The sequence below is a fragment of the Macrotis lagotis genome, chromosome 5, assembly GCF_037893015.1.
Source record: "Macrotis lagotis isolate mMagLag1 chromosome 5, bilby.v1.9.chrom.fasta, whole genome shotgun sequence".
Taxonomy (NCBI): Eukaryota; Metazoa; Chordata; class Mammalia; order Peramelemorphia; family Peramelidae; genus Macrotis; species Macrotis lagotis.
This window is the reverse complement of record NC_133662.1, coordinates 249,732,428-249,753,123: the sequence shown is the minus strand read 5'-3', so window position 1 is coordinate 249,753,123 and position 20,696 is coordinate 249,732,428. Positions and strand designations below refer to the sequence as shown.

The 20,696-nt window shown below is 39.5% G+C and overlaps 1 protein-coding gene across 5 annotated transcripts in view; it reads left to right on the top strand.

Annotated features, from left to right (window-relative positions):
* Positions 1-20,696, top strand: part of AUTS2 (activator of transcription and developmental regulator AUTS2) — a 1,198,592-nt gene that overhangs the window by 580,801 nt on the left and 597,095 nt on the right. The gene's annotated exons all lie outside the window — the stretch shown is intronic.

Sequence of the window (20,696 nt, the reverse complement as noted above, 5' to 3'; positions counted from 1 at the left end):
GTGTAGTTTTCACTTTCCACCTTCCATTATTTGTGAAGAAACTTAGAACCTTGATTACATTCTAGAGACAACTCCATTATATATTATTATTCTAGCCACAATCCATGCCCAGCCAGTGGCCTTCTTAATGTTTTGCTCCTGTAACATAGTAATTTAACATTGACCCTTTGCCACCCCCTTCTCATTTCTGCCTCTTGGAATCTATTGTTCCATGAAGACTCCCTCATATTCCATGTTTCATCATATATGAATCATCCTCCCTGAGGGAATGGAAGTCTCTTGAGGGTAAAGACAATTTGGTTTTTATCTTTGTATCAAGGGGGCCTTCCACGAGGCTTGGTGCATCTAAGCCATTTGCCAGATGCTTTTTAGAATGACTAGTGAATGAGTATTGATTTAAATACTTCCTTAAATTTGAGACAGGACTCTGACAGTGTTCGTTATTTACTCATCTACAGACCTATATTGACCTATATTCTATGGGTCATTCACTCTGGCAGGCCCAATAATAGTACCTGTCTCTGAGGAGCCTGCTTCAAGTTTTGGAAATACAGCAGTGTACATGAGCAAAACCACAAATGAATCATTTCAACAAGTGAGATAGAGTTTGACTAACTAGGGTGGCAGTGGGAGGTGGGAGGGGGGAACAGAAAGGGTCTCCTGGAGGAAGTAGTGCCTGGCAGAGGCGTTACTTAGAAAGGACCTCCAATAATCAGCTCTTTCAATTCCCAACCTTCCCATTCATGGCAAATGACTCACCCAGGTCTACATAGCAAATTCTGTTCTTACTTGATTTTTAAAATTATTTTTCTTTTCCAAGAAGAATTCTCTCCTTCTGGTGGGTGAGTTATATTTCAAATGCAAATTGACGGAGTTCTTGCCCCCTTTTCAGTAAGTCCACTTAGGGAAGCCAGGATCTTATCATCTTAGAAAAGTGCCTATTAGCACAGAGGGACTGTTTGGCCCAAGCCCAACACTGTTTGTGGTTCAAGATGGAGCCTCTCAGAGATGCAGAAATGGTAGAATGGTTCCCAATGTGTGCTTAATGTCCTTAGAAACCTTCCAGAGCCACATATTGATTGCCTCTGGGCCTAAATGAAGGATTCATGAATTGCTTGTTTTGTATCTAATGAAAATTTCAAGCAGAGAAAATAGTGCTTTCCTAAGTTGGCACCCAGTGCCTGCCACCAGTTCTGAGCCCTTCCATGTCCATGACTTTAATGACTGGAGGTGCTATCATGAAGGTGATTGGTTGATATTATATTAGTACCATCTTCAGGTAATTGACTTTAAGCTTCATCCTTTTGCTAGAAGGCTCACTGGTAGGAGATTTTCCCTCTCCCAACAAGAAAAACACAAGAAGGATTGTAGAGGATGGGTTCATTTTCTTATTTTCTTTTGGACCCTAGGAAATGTTGCACTTAAATTCCCTGTTTGCCCATCTCAAATTGCAGTATTCATAGTTGGTAGAGACTACATTGCCTCAGAGATCTGGAGCTGGAAATGACTTCACAGGCCACCTACTCCTATGTCCTCATTTGACAAACTAGGAAACTGAGACCAAGGAAAGTGATTTGGGTTGTTCATGATTACAGAGCAAGTAATTTTTTTGTTTTATTTATTGGTTTATTTCTGATGCTCACTCTCTTTTTGCCCATCTTAGAGCTTTTTCCAGGTAGCCCAGTATCCCACTCCTTAGGTACTTGCTATAATTGATACCAATCTGATCATTTTAAAGTCAATTCAGTTCAGAACTCCTGAGCTCAAACCAACCAACTATAGTTAGTTGACTTTAGTTAAGACAGTTTAAAGTAATTTCATGTTAGTTTAACCCCCATTATAAGGGATGCCAAGTGTATACCATCATAGTTACCAGGCAATAAGTTTCTAGTAGGAACAACTAAGATGGCACAGTGGATAGACTAGACCTGGAGTCAGGAAGACTTAAGTTCAAATCCAGCCTCTGAGACTTACTATAGCTGTTTGATTCTAGGCAAGTCACTTAATGTTATTTGCCTCAGTTTCCCCATATATAATTTTTAACCAAGTATTTGTTAGTATTTTTGCCTAGAAAATTCCAAATGTGGTCACAAAGAGTCAGACAAATTAAAATGACTGAACAGCAACAAAAGTTTATGTTATCTTGGGTCTAGAGCTATGAGGAACCTCAAATGATATCTGGTCTATCCCTTTCATTTTAGTACTGAGGGATCTTAGATGAGGGTTGCTAAGTGATTTGCCCAAAGTCCTTCAGGTAGCAAGTGTCAGAGGCTGGATTTGAATGTAAGTCCTCTTATGTCAGATTAATGCTCATTACAAAATGCCACACCTTGAAGGACTAGATATCTTGTTATTGATGCAAATTCTATCTCTGAGGTCCTATGGTCCCATGGTTTTCCTACCTTGATCATTAAATCTAAGGCTGCCATTTCAGAATGAAGACTGTCTTTGCTAATCTCTGTTTCCTTTCTATTTTAACTTTAGCTTCCATTCTTGCTTCTTTGGCATCTGTAGGTTTATTTTACCAGGAAGATAAAAGATGAGATTGTGTGAGGTCATTCTCCACCTTCCCCCACTCCCCCATTATATTACCCACTTTCTGTGAAAGCTCTGAATCCATGCATTGGTTTTATATACAATAATATCCCTTCTTATTCTTGTCCAATTGGATTTGGGACTTTGGTGCCTCACTGGTCAAATACTATGTTACTTCATAGATGGTTTTGTAATGTGATCTGGATTTGGAAACTGGTAGGACCAATCTGGACCTCCATTTGCACATCAAATTAGCATCCTCCAGTTTCATTTCTCAACCATTCCTTTCAGAACTAGATTGCCTGGTTGGACCTGATGTCTTTAATATTCATGTTTCTCAGTCCCGTGCAGAAGTTGTACAACTAGCAGATAGAGACAAAAATTTTAATTGAAAGGGACCTTGGAGAGCACCATTAAGTATTGAATTGGAAGAGACCATGGAGATCATCATCTGGGATTCCTTTTAAAAGCTTTAAATATTCTTTGAAACTTTTTTTAAATGAAGATCTTTGAATCCTCATTTTAAAATAATCTTATTAATTAATTTTATTAATTCACACCTGGCCATTACAGGCTTTTGTTCAAGAATCTTCAGTGTTTCACTCTTAGTTTGTGAACAAAATGCAAACTCATCAGCTTGCTATTTAAAGCTCTTCACAGCCTGTCTAATAATAGTAGTAGTAGTAGTAGTAGTAGTAGTAGTAGTAGTAACTAACAATAATAAATAGCAGCAACACCAATAGTAACTACCAAAGTAGGCCCCACTTTGTGCTTCATTATTCCTAGTTACTTTCTTATTTGATCCAGACAGTAACTCCAGGTAGTAGGTGCAAACATCGATAGCCATTTTGCATTTGACAAAACTAAGGCAGCCAAGATTTAAATGACTTGTTTAAGGTTACACAGCCTGTTAGTGTATGAGGCTGGATTTGATCTCAGGTCTTCCTTACTCCAGGCTCTGATATTTGGGGTCCTATGGCACCACCAGCTGCCATGTTAAAGCCTTTTCTAGATTAATTTTATCTTATTTTCTACTCCCACATTCTCTGTTTCTACTCACCTTAAACTCTTTGCTGTTCCTCAGTCCAGGCAGTCTGGGTCTGGTCTGGGAGCCTTTGGACAGACTGTTTGCCCTTCTCCCCTCAGACCTCTTCATGTCCACCTCTTAGGAGTCTCAGCCTCCTTCAGGACACAATTCATTGCCAAGGCCTCCTTGCCTCCTCTCCTGTTATTAAGGCTTCTGCCATTTTTTTAAATTTTTCTTAATTTATTTTTTATTCTCATTTTGTACAAATGGTTTTTTTACATTAATAAAATATTCTTGTTTACAAGTAAACAAAATACCCCTCCCCTCATGAATATAAATAGACTTGCTTGGGCGAAAAAAGTAAAGAGGAGAGAAAAAAATTAAAATTAAAAAAAATAATAGTAATAATTGTAGGTATGGCCAGGTGGCACAATGGATGAAGCACCAGCCCCGGAGCCACGAGCACCCAAGTCCATATCCAGCCTCATAAACCCAATAATATTTTTCCAGCGTTGCCACTACGGATCGCAACTCCCTCCTTTCTTATTTCTCCACTACCATGTACTATATTTTCTCTCTCCTTTCACTCTGACTCTGCTGTAGGGTCACTGAGTGGCACAGCAAACAGAGCCCTGGTCCTGGGGCCAAGAAGCCCTGAGCCCCCATACCACCCCTTAGGCCCAGAATCCACCTGGCCTTATGGTCCCAGACAGGCCTTCCAATCCCAGCCCCTTGCAAGAAGTAAAAATGAAAATGTGTTATATCTGACCACTGTCCCCCCATGGTCCATCCTCTCCTCCTTTATTCACATCCCCACCCCTTCCCCCTGCTCCCCCCCTCCTTCTTACTCCAGATGTCTATACCCCATTGAGTATATATGCTGTTTCCTCTCCTAGCCACCTCTGATGAGAGCAAAGGTTCCCTCATTCCCCCTTGCCTCCCCCCTTCCATATCATTGCAATAGCTCATTGTAATTAAAAAAAAATCTTATTATATGAAATATCTTGGCCTATTCCCCCTCTCCTTTTTCTTTCTCCCATTACATTTCCCTTTTTTTCTATTGACTCCATTTTTACACCATATTTTATCTTTGAATTCAGCTTTCTCCTTTGCTTCAACTATAAAAGCTCCCTCTACCTGCTCTATTAACTGAGAGGGTTCATATGAGTATTATCAGTGTCATTTTTCTTTGCATGAATACATGCAGTTCATCCTCATTAAGTCCCTCATATTTTCCCCCTCTCCTCCAATCTCCATGCTTCACCTGAGTCCTGTATCTGAAGATCAAACCTTCTGTTCAGCTCTGGCCATTCCAAAAGGAACATTTGAAATTCCCCTGGTTCATGGAAAGTCCATCTTTTTCCCTGGAAGAGGACATTCAGCCTTGCTGGGTAGTTCATTCTTGGCTGCATTCTAAGCTCTTTTGCCTTCCGGTGTATTATATTCCAAGCCCTACGAGCTTCCAGTGTAGTTGCTGCTAAGTCTTGTGTGATCCTGACTGCAGCTCCATGATATTTGAACTGTGTCCTTCTGGCTGCTTGTAATATTTTCTCTTTGACTTGGGAGTTCTGGAACTTGGCTGTAATATTCCTAGGGGTTGTTTTTTGGGGATGTCTGAGGATCTGTGGATTCTCTCCATTTCTATTTTGCCCTCTGCTTCTAGAATATCAGGGCAATTTTCCTGTAGTAATTCTTTGAAAATGATGTCAAAGCTCTTTTCCTGATCATGACTTTCAGGTATTCCAATAATTTTCAAATTATCTTTCCTAAGTCTGTTTTCCATATTAGTTTTTTTTTCAATGAGATATTTCACAGTTTCTTCTAATTTTTCATTTTTTTGGTTTTGAAGTATTGATTCCTGATTGTTGGTAAATTCATCAGTCTCCCTGAATTCTATTCTTTGTCTGAAGGATTTGTTCTCTTCAGAGAGTTTTCTTATCTCTTTTTCCATCTGTCCAATTTTGCTTTTTAAAGCATTCTTCTCCTCAATAACTTTTTGAACTGTTTTATCCATTTGACCTAAGCTGGTTTTTAGCATGCTATTTTCTTCAGCATTTTTTTGGATATCCTTGACTAAGCTGCTGACTTCATTTTCATGGTTTTCCTGCAACTCTCTCCTTTCTTTTCCCAGTTTTTCTTCCAACTCCCTCATTTGATTTTCAAAGTCTTTTTTGAGCTCTGTCATAGCCTGAGCCCAGTTTCTGTTTTTCTTGGAGTCTTTAGATGCAGGAGCTTGTGCTTCCTCATCTTCAGACTGAGTATTTTAATCCTTCTTGGGCTCATTTGCAAAATTTTTCTCAATGGTCTTCCTTTTGTTTCTTTGCTTGTTCATTTTCCCAGCCTAAGCCTGTTTTTGGGGGGTGCTTCCTGAGCTTTTGGGACACTCCCACAAGGGTCTCAGTGTGTGAGGCTCTGTCCTCCCTCCTGGTCTGTGAATGACCATAAGCGCCCCCTCTGCCATGGGGCTGAGGTGGGGGCCTTGCTGTTCTGTGGGGGGGCCTGGACTGTGATCAGGGTCTGAATGTGGTCAGAGCCCCAGAGTCCTGTTCCAGGGGCAGAGGACAGAGCTCTGCAGTCTCTCTCTCTCTTCACTCCCCTCCCTCAGCTCAATGGGCTCATGTCCTGGGGGCTCCTGCTTACCGGCTCCACCTGCTTCTGTTCCTGGATCTGGACTGCCTTGGCCATGCTGCTTGCTGCGTACCCTGAGGGCTGGGCTCCACATGCTCGCTCTGGCAGAGGTCCCCCGCTGTTCCCCACTTTGTGCCTGGTGCTCCCCGGGGTGCAGCTCAGGAGTCACCCCGCTGCTGTGAGCCGCGGCTCCCAGCACCCTGGGACTGCCTCGGGGAGGCTGAAGTTCTTTCGCTCTGGGGCCGCCCCTCCGGCCCCAGGGAGCAGAGCCTTTCTGCTCTTTTCCAGGTTACTTTGAGTAGGAGAACTGCCTCTCTGGGTCCCTTTGTGGGTTCTGTCTTTCGAAAGTTTAGTTAGAGTCCTTAGTTGATGAGTTTTTATCAGAGAGCGCCTAAGACTCTTATCAGAGAGCTCCTAAGACTCAATCCCATCTTGTGCCATCTTGGCTCCGCCCCCCGCCTTCTGCCATTTTAACTTTCCGATCTTTACTTCCTTGTTGATTCAATTTATCTCTCTTTGACTGTAAACTTCTTGGAAATACAAGGTTTGTTCTGTTGTTGAGAATATCATAGATGTGCAAAAAATGTTGATTGAATTTGTCAGAGAAGGAAACTGAGGCCCCAAAGGTAAAGCAACAGCAGTATCATTCACTTTGCCAAGAGGACTGAAGCCCATCTAGTCTGGACTCCCTGCCCTTTACCTCTGCTTTGTATAATATGCAGATATCTCAGGATTTACCACATTCCTGAGCCCGGTGCTTCTAATATTTCCTTTTAAACCATGCAGGTTTTTTCATTATTTTTATGAAGAATATCGATCCTCCTGATTCACTATGAATGTCCCTTGCACACAGGTTTTTGACTTCATAGAAAACAAAAAGTCCTGTCTCTTACAAAAACTCTTAGGGAAAAAAAATGAGTTCATTTGGTTTAGAGCTCCTGATCTTTCAAGCGCAAAGACTAAAGACTAATTCTGAGTTGGTCTTAGGTTTCAATTCATTTAGAAGATTAAAATTTTAATTTAGTTTGCTTCTTTTAACTAAATGCTGATGTGATGCTTCTAGAAAATGCTGGCATGGATTTATGATTGGTTTGCTAATTCTGAATTTCTGTTCATGGAAAGAGAGAAACCAAAGCAGATCTCAGGGAGAGAAAGTCAACAGTGTTACTTGCGTGAGAATTCTGGAGATAGAACTTTAGGGATCTGAGTGAGACACAGGTGTCCTGGTAGAGGTGCCTTTGACCTTCAGCCTCTTGAAATCCTCCTTGGATTGTAAGTTCACTCCATTCACATGGCTTTAAAAAAAGGAAGTGATGGCTACTTTCCTTTCTAGATGCTCACCAACCATCTCTCTTGTGATCCTTCCTAGAGTTTACTAGTAATCAGTCTGGCTCTAGTTTGCAGACTCTGTTCCCTTCCTTCTCTTACAAATGAGGATGACATTTGCCTTCTCCTGTTTCCTACAGTTTTTCATAAGGGGCTTAAAGAATATATCTTACCAGTAGCCCACCTTGGTCTAGACTGTAATCCATTGTTGTTGTTATATTTCCTTAGCAGCTTAATAAATGTATGTTCAATGATTGCTTGATATTTGGGGTCAATTTTTATTCTGTAATTTTTTTATAGAATGTCGAGTATTCATTCTTCTTGGTAGTTTAAAAAGGAGGAAAGGAGGGAGGGAGAAGGCAGGAAGGAAGGAGGGAGGGATAGAGGGAGGGAGGAAGGAAGGAAGGGAGGAAGGAAGGAAAGAAAGAAGGAGGGAGGGGCAGCTAGGTGGCACAATGGATAGAGCACTGGCCCTGAAGTCAGGAGGAGCTGAGTTCAAATGTGACCTAAGACCCTTAATAATTGCCTAGCTGTGTGACCTTGGGCAAGTCCCTTAATCCCATTGCCTTAAATTTAGAATAAAAGGAAAAAAGGAAGGGAGGGAGGGAAGGAAGAAAGGAAGGAAGAAAGGGAAGGGAGGGAAAAAAGAAAGAATTTTCATTACCTATCCCTTCTCTGATTTGTCAGTTATCTTTGTCTCATTCATCCCAAGCTGCAGTCCAACTTTTATCTACCTTTACTTACAAATTCCCCTTTTGTATCCTTTACTTCTGTCACCAGGCTCAGCTCAGGTTGCTGTCTCTCATTTACATTCATCTTTTCTATATTGCCATTCTTTCATATTCTGTATTTACCTTTTAGTCATCCACATGGGTTGGTGAGTTCCCTTTAAATCTACAATCATCTTTTCAGACAAGTGCTTTTTTCTCATTAGGATTCCTTCTCTTTTTGCTCCCAGAATTTCATTCTTGAGAATTTTCTCTCCTAAATTTTTCACTTTCTAACTTTGTGACTTTGAGCAGCTCACTTAAATTCTTTATTTCTCATCTATAAAATGAGAAGCTTGGTCTAGACAATCTGCAGCTCCAAATCTATGATTCAGTGATCCTTCTGAGCTGACTTCCCTAATAGAATTAAATCCAGGAGAATCTGTCTTTCCTTTTGACCCTTAGGGTCTGTTTCCCAAAACCTAGCGTGTAAGTCTCATCAAACTTAACTTCTCTCCCTATCAGACTTCAGGGAGAAGGTTCCTAGTTCCCCAAGTCTTTTCATGATTTCCATCCTAGTATCTGATTCCTTCATTATTGAAATTCAACTTCAGTGAAACTCAAGTTTTTCTCCTTTTGCCCTCTCAGTTTTAAGGATGTAATCATTAAAGTTGATCATAGTGTTAGGGGCAGCCCTGCTTGGGGAAGAGAGAGTGCTCCAAAAGACCTGATAATTGACAAAAAATGTCATCCTTCATCAATTTTATAACATGTGTCTCCGCCAGCCTTGCATTTTCTTTACTCTTTCCCCCTTTTCTAGTTAATCCCTTTTGTTTCTCCTTATATTGATCTTCACAGATATTCTCCACCATGATTTCTTTATCTGGATTTTATTATATAATATCATATAATATATAATAAATAATAATATATTAACACATAATATTATAAAAATACTATATATTAATATTATTATACCTTCAGAAGAATAACATAGTAATTATATGCTATTAATATAATATTATTTATAATAATTCTATATTGCTATTAGTATAGTAATGCTAATATATAATTATATCATGCAGCTATTCTTGACTTTATTTGAGATTAGTGAAGATAACACAGTTTGTGTCCAGGTCTTTAGTTTCTTGGCTTGGACTCTGTGACCACAGTATCATCCATCTAGACCTAGAAGGAACCTCACAGACTATCTGGTCTAGCCACTTTCTTTTTCAAACAAGAAAACTGAGAACTCCAAGAAATGAAATGATTTGCTAAGATCCTAAAGGTAGGGAGCATCAGAGGTAGAATAAGGTCTTCCTGCTCCACTGGCATTTGCCTATATTTGGTGCCATACTGCCTCCTGATACTGTTGATACTGGTTTCTTAGGACCCTGTAATTAGTATACAGAAGAAATACAAAAAATGAAAAATAGCCTACTTTTAGAATTCTCTGGAGACTGTTTTAATATCCTGGCTACCCCTTCTTGGAAGGCAGTGTAACTTTATCATGGTTTTCAATTCATTTGCCTTAATATCACTGAGCAATGAATCACCAGAGTTAACTGCTTTTTACTTTGTCCTCTTTATTCAGACTCTCCTACCTGATTTAGTGTAATTATTAAATGAGCAATTTTTGCTAGTTACTGTTTTCCTGGCACTTCCCTATGCATGGGACTCTGACTCTCTCTCTCTCTCTCTCTCTCTCTCTCTCACACACACACACACACACACACACCTCAAAACAGAAGCAGCCTTTCCTCTCAAGGGGGTGACATCTTTGTGTAGAAATATAAACAAAATAAAAACATTGATCCATGATAATTTTTGGTAGGCAAGCACTTGTTTGAATAGTCAACCAACCCATCAGTACAGTCCCCTACTCATGACCTCAAAAGGTACTCAAACCCTACTGGTGAGACTATTTATTATAGCCCATTATCTTAGTTCCTCAAAAACACAAGTAAATTAGATTAGTTTTCTCATGACCCTTGCCCTCAGGTTCGTTTCTTTTTGAGTCATAGTCAAGTCACTATTTCTTTGCAATATTTAGAGTTTGTCTTCAGTGATTCCCATAGTATTAAAGAGGTAGAAGAAAGGAAATTTAGCTAATACCAAGCCTATTAACAAGAAATGTATAAAAGGCTACTTCCCATCCATGTTCTTGGTCAACGGGAAATCGTTCAATGGAGTTCTTTGGTTTGATATTCCAGGCACACACTTGCCACTACCTATGACCAATGACCTTGGAGAAGAAATTCTCATGGATCTGCACCTGTTGCCTCCAGTAAAGCTTTTTGAAATGCAGTCCCAACTTGGAGAGAACATTTTAACGGGCTTTCATCATTTATCTTTGTATTTATTATTTTTGTGTTGTTGTTGCTATTATTTCATTCTCATTCCTTGGAGAGTGTTATTAAGCATAATAAATTCAGCCTGCTCCAGCCCTCCTCTTCAAGCTCAGACTTAGAAGCATTGTCTTCTCTTTGATCCCCAACATGCCAAAACGTGTGATTTTGCTATAAAAAGACAATAAGGGGGAACATCAGACAGAAATGGAAAAATGCCAGTGTGACTTAGGAATACGGCAGCTGGAGAGTTAGTGACCAGTGATAAGATGACCCTCGGTGTGTCTTCATAAACAGACAAGCTTGCTTCCAGCATCACCATCAGGTGCTGGGATAGGGTCACCTTCAGACTCTCACTTGTCTCAGAAGTCTTGACAAATCTGGGCCATGGCTCCTTATCCCATCTGATGACTGTAACAAGCCTGGGGGTTGGGGGGGGGGGGGGGCGGAGAGGTGTGTGAAGGGGATGTTTTTCAAAGCTCCTCATCCAGAGGCTTTCCTCCCTCATTACTGTGCTCCTGTCATATTTCCCTTCCCAGGTCATTCAGCATTTTAACTTTGAAGGCAACAATAACTGCCTCCAGTGGGAAAATCAAGCCCCATTTTGGCCAAAAAGGTAATTTAGACCAGCTTAGGGAACCTCAAGCTAAATGTCAGATGTAATTAAATGTTACTGTCATGTCTCGCCTAAGTAGAGAAGCGCAGAATTTTAGCTGGGGCCAAGGGCTGTTTGGATTAGTCGTTTGATTCCTTCCCATATTGTAGATGAGGCAAAATCTCTGACAGCATAGAAATGGTACCCCAGGGGCCCGTAAAAGTCCGGCCAGTACCTGCAGTGTTTCTTCAGCCTCCTGCATCTCATTGTAGCTATTTCCCTTTATTCTGTTTCCATTCTCAAGTTGGACTTGAAGAAATCCAAGCTGGGAGGAAAAAAAATATATATATATATATATATATATATATATATATATATATATATATATATAGAAATAATTTGGGATTTATATTTCTTTTTTTCCAGTTTATGATTGAAGGATCTTTTCCTGGTCCCCCAGCTGCCCCCAGAACTTCCCTTTACCTTATATTTCTTTTGTATACATACATACTCTCCCTCAGCCTAATCCCCTTGAAGGCAGGAGCATCACCATCTTCTCAAGGTGTGGTGTTTGGGACCTGAACATGTTTGTTGTTTTCAGTTCTTCCTCCAGCTGTTCTGTTTTGGGGGATGGAGATGAGAGGCAGATGTTCACTTGTATCATGGGTGTCTGGTGACTAGGATAGCGTTTGCTTGTTAGAGAAGGGTGCTTACCAATTTAAAAAAGACACAGCTCACCATTATTTTGTTGGGGAGTGTCATCATGTAACTCTTGATTCTAACTGGATCCTTTGATTACAGTGGTGTTGGAAGCTCACAGTCTGTCTCTTTTAATCAGTTCAAGTCTTGAAATGTCCTGTAAGCTTCTGTTCTTGGAGAGTTCCTTGGGGGCACTGTTAAGTCAAGTGATTTGTCCAGGGTTATGCTGCCACTGAACACTAAAGACTTGATCCTAGGTCTTCTTGACTCCAAACCTGAACCTCTATCTGCTGAATTTATAGTCTAGTGCTTTTATTTAAATATATTTTAAACATATGGTAAGGACTCGAAAAACCTAGCTGTCCAGACCCTCCTAAGGTTAGGTGCTGAAATTTTAAAGTTTATCTTGTGGTGAATTCACAATGAGATCAGTGTAGGAATTTCCTGCCACTGATTTAAATTGCAGACGCTTATCATATCTTGCCAGTATGTAGCATTTTTATCCTTGTTTTTCCTAAACCTTTTTTTGTCATGCAAATCTGTTGAAGTTTATAGATCCCATTTCAGAATAATATTTTTAAACTTGTAAAATAAAATATAAGATTACAAAGGAAGCAAATTAAGATATAGTTCTCAAATTTTAAAACTATAGTTGTCATTAAAATCAGAAATATAACTATCTATATAGTTATATATAGATATAACTTTACATAAACACACACACACACAATTTATGGGACAATTTTATTTAACTCCATTTCTCTACATTTTACATGATTATATAGATACATACACAAATGTAAATATACACATATACTTAGGCATATATCATATAGATAAACAGAAATGGACTTGGAAACATATGTGAATATCTATAGCCATATATATATATTTATTTAAATCTACATCTGTATCTTTGTGTCTATAGCTGTCTGTCTGTCCATCTGTCTCTGTAAAGGTTATTCACACCAAGCTAAGAATGAAGAATCTAATCTAAACATTCAGTGACTTTCTCATATTCTTGGGCTATCCTGAATGCACCTTTGACATAGTTACCTCTCTTTGCTAGGTAACCCGGACCACCTCCATTTATCATCCTCTGTATCCTTGAGAATGTCCTTCTCAGCATCAGTTACTTGTATTTTATTGAGAGAACTGGTATCATATGATGGAAAGAGAGACTCCCATATGATCAGGAAGATCTTAGTTTAATTGTTTTAACTGCAACAGGTACTGCATGTGACCCTGATGAACAGAATCCTTTGACCTCTCCATGAGAGAGGTTACTCAAAGTCAATGAGTTAGAATATTTTTGATATCCATGTGATTATGATAGGACCCTTCTTCATCTTGTATCTTGTATCTGCCATATATAAGAGATGGCATCCCATGACAGGTCCAGACCTCTGCCCTCAGTGTGGCATCATTAATGGGATCAGTGGAATGACTGGTCTTGTAGCTCCTGACACCCAAGCTAGCTTCTCTAGATGGTAAGAGGCAAGAGCAAAATCAGTTGAGTGATCATCATGGCAGAGAGAGCACTTCATTTGGAGTCAGAGGATTATACCCCAGCTTTTCTATTGTATGACCATGACTTAGCCTCTCCAGACCCCAGCTACCTTCCCTTTTGGATGCAGGCATTGGCATGATGCCTCCCAGTTCCAAATCTAGGGCTTTTTTTCCCATCTACCCAGTGTCTCCTAATGAGTTCTGCTGCTTTGGGTAATCATTGCTTGGCTGCCCCCTCTCCTCCAAATGCAGTAGCTGAGTCATTTTACTGAAGGTCATCTTGGTTTTCCTGGCTATTCATTCCTGTAATATTTTTACTCTGCCTACCCAGGTGCCAGGAACTGCCAAAATGAAATGCCTATTTCTGTAATTATCTCCAAAAGAGAAACCTGTAGATGGTGTAAATGAGGTTGCTATGTTCTTATGAAATACAAACATTAGCCCCTCAGAAAGGGGGTGGGTTATGAAGGAAGGATGTGTACTAGCATCAAGGTTGCCTTTCTTTCTTCCTCCTCCTCCTCCTTCCCCCTGTCTTCTTCCTCCTCTTCTCCTTTTTTTCTCCTCTTCCTGCTTCTCTTTTTCTTTCTCCTCTTCCTCCTCTTATTTCTCTTCTTCCTTCTCCTCTTCTTCTTTCTCTTCCTCCTCCTCCTCTTTCTCCTTCTTTTCTTCTTCCTCCTCTTCCTCCTTTTTCTTCTTTATCTTCTTCTTTGCCTGTAGGTCACTCCCCACCCCTTCAGTAGAAGATGGAGAGAGAAGGAAGAGCTGTGATCTGTTTGGGGAAAAAAATATCACAGCCTATTAGTTAGATGCAATGAAATGAAGCCAACTTCAGGGACTCCATTAAGTGCACGGTGTTTAGGCAGACAGTGTCCCTAGGTAAAGTGTACTATTCTGGAGGATTGTGTGCTGTGAAATAATTGGGTTTGGGAAATCAACTGGGCTTCAGTAGCTTGATGGAGGCACCTTAGGGGAGATGGGGGAGGGAAATCATTTTTTCTCTCTCCGTCTCTCTCCTGTTTCCCCCTTCTTTTGCCTTTCACATAAAGACTGCATGATATAAAATGGAGTGGCATTTCTTACCAGGGAGATGCGGGCTGTCAATAGTGTTTTGAATAATACAAACAATGGATATAATTAAATTCCTCTTCAGCACAGGGAGGATTCAGGGTATGTCATCACAGTTATAGCTCCCATTATATTATTCTCCCACTATCTGGACTTCAGGTTTCTGATATTTAATAGAAATTACCTAGATTTAATCGGTAACCATAGGGCCTATAAAATTGTGAATTAATGTATTGATATGTTTAAAATCTATTTCTTTTTTTATATATTTTTTTTAGGATTTTGCAAAGCAGTGGGGTTAAGGGACTTGCCCAAGGCCACACAGCTAGGTAATTAAGTGTCTGAGGTCACATTTGAACTCAGCTCCTCCTGACTCTAGGGCTGGTGCTCTATCCACTGCACCACCTACCTGCCCCTTGAAATCTGTTTCTTAAATAAAACATTCCCATGTATTTGCTTTTCTCCCCCCCATTTTTGTTTTTTTTTTTTTTTATTAAAAATGCATTATAAAATGGCCAACTTGAGCAACTTTTCCTTTTGTGGATGAACTTTTATCGGCAGATGCTGCCAACAGACTTGTGAGGGCATTTCCAGGGCCCAGATACCCAAGGGCTTCTTTTGAGGTCAAGACAGTTACAGTGTGTAATGTCAAGTGAGTCCAGATCAACGAATGGTTTTCTTTTGTGCTCAGTGAATATTCCTCCACCCCCTTTTAACATTAGTAATTTATATAATGGTAATTATAGCTAATGTGAAGAAAAGTGAACATTAGCAAAATCATTTCTACCAGATAAATACCATTAAAAAACAGTAGTAATAGTTAGCATTTCAGAGAGATGTTTTGAGACAGCCTGCAACCTATTTAATAAAGAAACATTCCCTGTTTATTTCATGCTCCCATCTCCTACTGTTGGACTTAATATATGGAATGGGACATACGTTTTAGACATATCCAATGTGGAAATTTGTTTTGCCTCACTAAACTTGTCACAAGATTTCTTTCTTTCTTCCTTCCTTCTTTCCTTCCTTCCTCCCTATCTCCCTCCCTCCCTCCCTTCCTTCCTCCCTCCCTCCTCCCTCCCTTCCTCCCTCCTCCCTCCCCTTCCTCCCTCCTCCCTCCCTCCCTTCCTTCCTTCCTTCCTCCTTTCCTCCCTTCTTTCTTTCTTTCCTTCCTCCCTCCCTTCCTTCTTTCCTTCCTCCCTCCCTCCCTCCCTCCCTTCGTATTGCCCAGGCACATCTAGCTAATGTTGAGATAAGTGTATGGCACCAACAAGTACTTTTGAGGAGTTTTGGCCTAAAGCAATGATTCATGGGAACCATTCACATTCTATATGGAATTCCACTTTTGTCCATTCTTCATGGAGTAGCCTTACTGAGCAGGCTTAATTAGTCCATTATAATGCTTTTATTATATGATGTCAAACTTCAGGAGAAGGCTACTGTGGAGGACACCTCATTTATTCACCATGACATTCAACTTGAAGGGAATGATCCTGAGAAATGCCTTTAACTATAAAGAGACTCTCCGAGTCAGAGGCTATTGTTGATATATTTTTCCTGGAATGTCCATGGAGTCATCCCACTCCCATTAGATTGAACTGTTTTCACAAAAACATCACATCTTTCCAAGAATGAAGTTTTCTCAGCTTTGATAACTTTGAAGATAATTCTAAAAGTGTTTTGAGTAATTCAATTATTCTTTCATTCAACAAACTTTTTAAGGACTTATTGCAATGAACAGAATTGGTCCTGGAGGAGGAAAAAGAGAACACCTGAATTTTGGGAAGTTTATAGTCAAGAAGAGTGTACCATTATTAGTGTATAGATGTTATCTCTCAACCAAAGAGGTTGCATCAACCCATCAACCAAAAGCATTTATTAAATGTCTAGTATGTATAGCACCAGGCTACACAGTCATCACCTAAAGAATGTGAGTGTTTGTGCACATGCGTGCTTGTGTGCATATACACACACACACACACACACACACACACACACACACACTTTTTTTTTTTTAACACTGTCTAAATTTCATTGGTCTATCTAGGAAAATCCAAGTGTGGAAAGCCCCTCCAGTTCACTGCTGCAGATCAGCACATGCTTTGTAATTTATAGTTTTTAGAGCAGATTTGTAACATGGGGAGCACAAGACTTCCCCCAATCCCACCCTAGCAGTCCATGGTTAGGTTTCTAGAGGTCTGGCAACTTGGATTGGAGGAAATTCTCTTCATCTTCAACCTTTGATTATTTTCATAATTCTCTACGTTAGTATATATCCTTAGAAAGATGAATTTGAGAATCTACATTCTTTTCCATATCAATAGAGGTTTCAAGAACGCAAAAAAAAAGCAAAAATTACTGCTTTAGAAAGCTAACTGGGAATACTGAAAGCTTAGGTCCTTTATTTTTCCAGAGGCTTATAGCCAGTGCATATCGGAAGCAGCATTTGAACCCAGGTCTTAATGCTTTGGAAGCTATTTCCTAGTCTGTCCCTCCTTCCTTCCTTCCTTCCTTCCTTCCTTCCTTCCTTCCTTCCTTCCTTCCTTCCTTCCTTCCTTCCCCACCCCCACACCCTCCATAATCATTTACATGCTCCCCATTTAACTGGTGAGTGTGCATGTATTGTGAGTGAAAGTGTGATGATGGGTTCTACCTCCCAGGGCTTTTGTTAAGATAAAAGGAGATCATATCTGTAAGGCTTTTTTCAAAACCTTAAATGGTTATACAAATGCTTATTGTGGTTGTTTTATTCTCAATTATCTCTATTATAATATTCAGTGTCAGATACTTTGTTTCTAGGGGGCAGACACATTATATTTTGAATTTTAATTTAGTTTACAGAGGGTTTGTTTCTTTAGACCCCAACAACCCTTCTAGCCATAAATAGGAGTCTCTCATAGCCTTGGATCGGCATTAGGTAATTGGTTGGCATAATAGGCAAAAACCTCTGGTCTTTAAGTCAAGAAAGATAAGAGAGTGAATTCTGTTTCAAACATTTATTAGCTTGGTAACCCTGGGCAAATCACTTAAACACTTTCAGCCTCTGTTTTCTCATCTGTAAAATAGGGTTAATAATAGGACCTGTCTCTTAGAGTTGTGGTGAATATCAAATGAGAAAATATATGGAAAGTATTCTGCAAACCTTAAATGGCACAGAAATAGGAACCATCATTCATTATCCTCACCCCCACCTCCATCATCATCATCATCATCATCATCATCATTGTAATAAATCGCCACCTATGCTACCTGTCTCCCTTTTATATTTATAGAAATCTGAGTCTAGAGACAGGAAATAAATTACTTGAGATTATCTCGCCTGTTAGTGCCCATCTCAGAACTTAGGCCTTTGGTTCTCTGACTCCAAAGCTTGGGAGCTTTCCATTCGCACGACAGGTTAATCTGCTTTATGACAACCCTATAACATAGTTTCCAGGAATGTATTGTATCATAAAAGTAGGGATTGTCTCTATTGATTCTGTGGATTATTTGTGGTCCATTACCAGAGCATCTGTTCTATTCTCTGAGAAGTGGAAGGTTGGGGCAGGGAGTGAGAAGGGGGTCAAGGACAAGGCCAGAAGAGGGGTGTGTGTCCGCAAATGCATGTATTTAATTTAATATGTAGTATATTAGATTATCTAGGCCTCTGCTTCCCTCTGTATATGTAAATAATGGCAAGTTGACTGTAGAATAGAGAGAATTTGAGAGGAGCCAGGGATGATGGCATGGGTTTGCACTTGGGGGGAGGCAAGACAGTTCACTAATTATAAATTAAGGGCCTCAGGAGTCATGTAGTCAACACCCTCTTTTTACAGAGGAAGAAACTGAGACCCATGGAGCTTAAGTGACTTGTCCAAGGTCACACATAGAATAAATGAATTGGAATTTAAGGCTTGATTCTCTGACTTGATGCCTAGGACTCTCTCCCCCTCAGCTGATGCTTTCACCGTCATGCAAATAAAGTGCTTCAAATGTTTTCCTGCATCAAATTCAGTGCCATCCCTCTGAACCAGTGTGAAGGATAAGAGGAAATCGCTCGCAACTTTATGTGGAAAAGCTTTGCCCTTATCACTGCTTTTAGTGGCAAAATTTTACCCTCTGTTAATTGAATGAGATATGTCTCTATTAATCCATTAGCAGGGAGCTATTGAATATGTGTGAGGCACTGACAAAAGAAAAATAAATTCAACATTTCCTGGCCTCAGAAAGCTTATATTCAAGTAACAAGATGGGGTTGTAGTTGGAAAAGTAGTGAAATGAAGAATTCCAACCCTAGTCAGAGATTGTGGTGCATAACCCCAGTGGTCATTTACTGTCTTTGTGATCTCAGAAAAGTCATTGAACATCTCTTGGACCTCATTTTCCTCATCTGTAAAATAATAGCTGGACAGACTCCTCTCTGGATTTTTGCTAGAATTAAATATGGATTCCAAGTGTGTGCAGGGGAAGGAGGAAAGAACCATATATCCAATGACCTATGCTGTTAATTTGTTCTGCAATCTTAGTAGCTGATCAATTGGACATAACTTTTTTTTTCTTTGAAAAAGTCTTTTCCCCCCTTTCCTTACTTTGAAGGATTCTCTGTGTATCTTTATCTTTTCCTAGATGGCAGTCTAGCCAAGATTTCATTCTCTTGCCAGTGTTTTGAAGGCAATGCATGTGTTTTTTCCCCCTCCTCTCTTCCATTTTTATCATTTTTATTTGGGAAAAACAAAGCCAACCCCTCTTCAATAAACTCTGAATCATGAGATGTTTACATTGCTTGGGCGCAGCATTTTTTTTTTATAGACCTGCCAGGCGATTATAGTAATTAGTGTATGAATTTCCTCATTAAAATATCATTAGTGAAGACTTTGTTCTTTCAAGATGTGAGGAAAGGGGTTTATTGCATTGTATTCCATCATTAATGGTTTACTAGGAGCCAGATGTTAGATCTAGGGCTGCTGCAGCAGGGTCAAGCTTGCCTTTTTGTTGGCTAGAATTTATTGGACCATAAGAACAGGCTTAAGCATGGATTCCTTTCAGTGCTTATCTAGGGCATAGTCTTGATTCGTTTGGATGGTGGTGTGAAAGCCCAGCCCCATTCTGTTGAATGCCAGGACAAAGACTCCAGTGCTGTTCATTCAGGTAATCAATCAAACATTTATTAAGTGATCATTTTGTGCCATATGAGTGATGAGGCGCCTTAGTGGATGACAGGTTAACTTTGGAGTCTAGAAGAGATAGATTCAGGGTCCTCCTATGATAACTTGGGGCAAATCACTTCTCAGTGTCCAAGGAAACTCTCTAAGGTAAGGCTTAGAGGTCCTAGAGTTCAGCACCTTTTTTGTTTTGTTTTAATTTTGATGATTGTGTATTATAATTAGTTTTCTATTAAATTCTGTTTTATTTTTATGCATTTAAATATTATTCTGAGGAGTCCATGACTTTCACCAAAAAGATTTAGAACTCTGAACTAGCATGAAAACTGGTAAGTCAATTCAATGGTGATTTGAAGAAGGAGAGCATATTAGAAGCTAGGGCATCAGGAAAGACTGTGTGAAAAGGGCTACTCCTAAATTGATTCTTGAAGGAAGTTAAGCTTTCAAAGGGTTGGACCTGATGTAGATATAATATCTGACCTATAGTAAGTAACTAATGAAAGATGAAGGAAGGAAGGAAGGAAGGAAGGAAGGAAGGGAGGGAGGGAGGGAGGGAGGAAGGGAGGGAAAAATTCCATGTCTAGCATTTCAAAGATATAGTTTAAAACAAATACAAACAACAACAAACAAGATAAGTCTTTAATTTAGGTGGAGAAAAGAGGATTTTTATTTTAGTGCAAGCATTCTGCTGTTTTTTTTTATAGATACTCCAACTTAATCTTTCATATTAAATTCTGGGTCCTATCTATTATCCATTAATAATTTATCCAAGATTTCCATATTGATATGACTTGTTTCTTCCTAATCTGAAAATTTCATCATTTTTCATCCACTTGTTTTTTCCTGTTTGGATGTTTAAGTCAAATTTTTGGAGTGATTATGAATCTTATTTAGGAGGTTCTGAAATTTCCTGAAACTAGATTTAATCAATTCAGGGGGAAAAAAGAAAGCCATCTTGACATATCATCTACTTGAAATCCCTCTTGATCTGGACTTTGGTCTCAATATTCTCTATTACATTAGCAAACACCCTTATGGCATCAGCTTTTTAAAATTTTTTTGGTTAATCTTAGTAAAAAGAGAGCAGTCTAATTAAATTTTATTCATCAATATGTA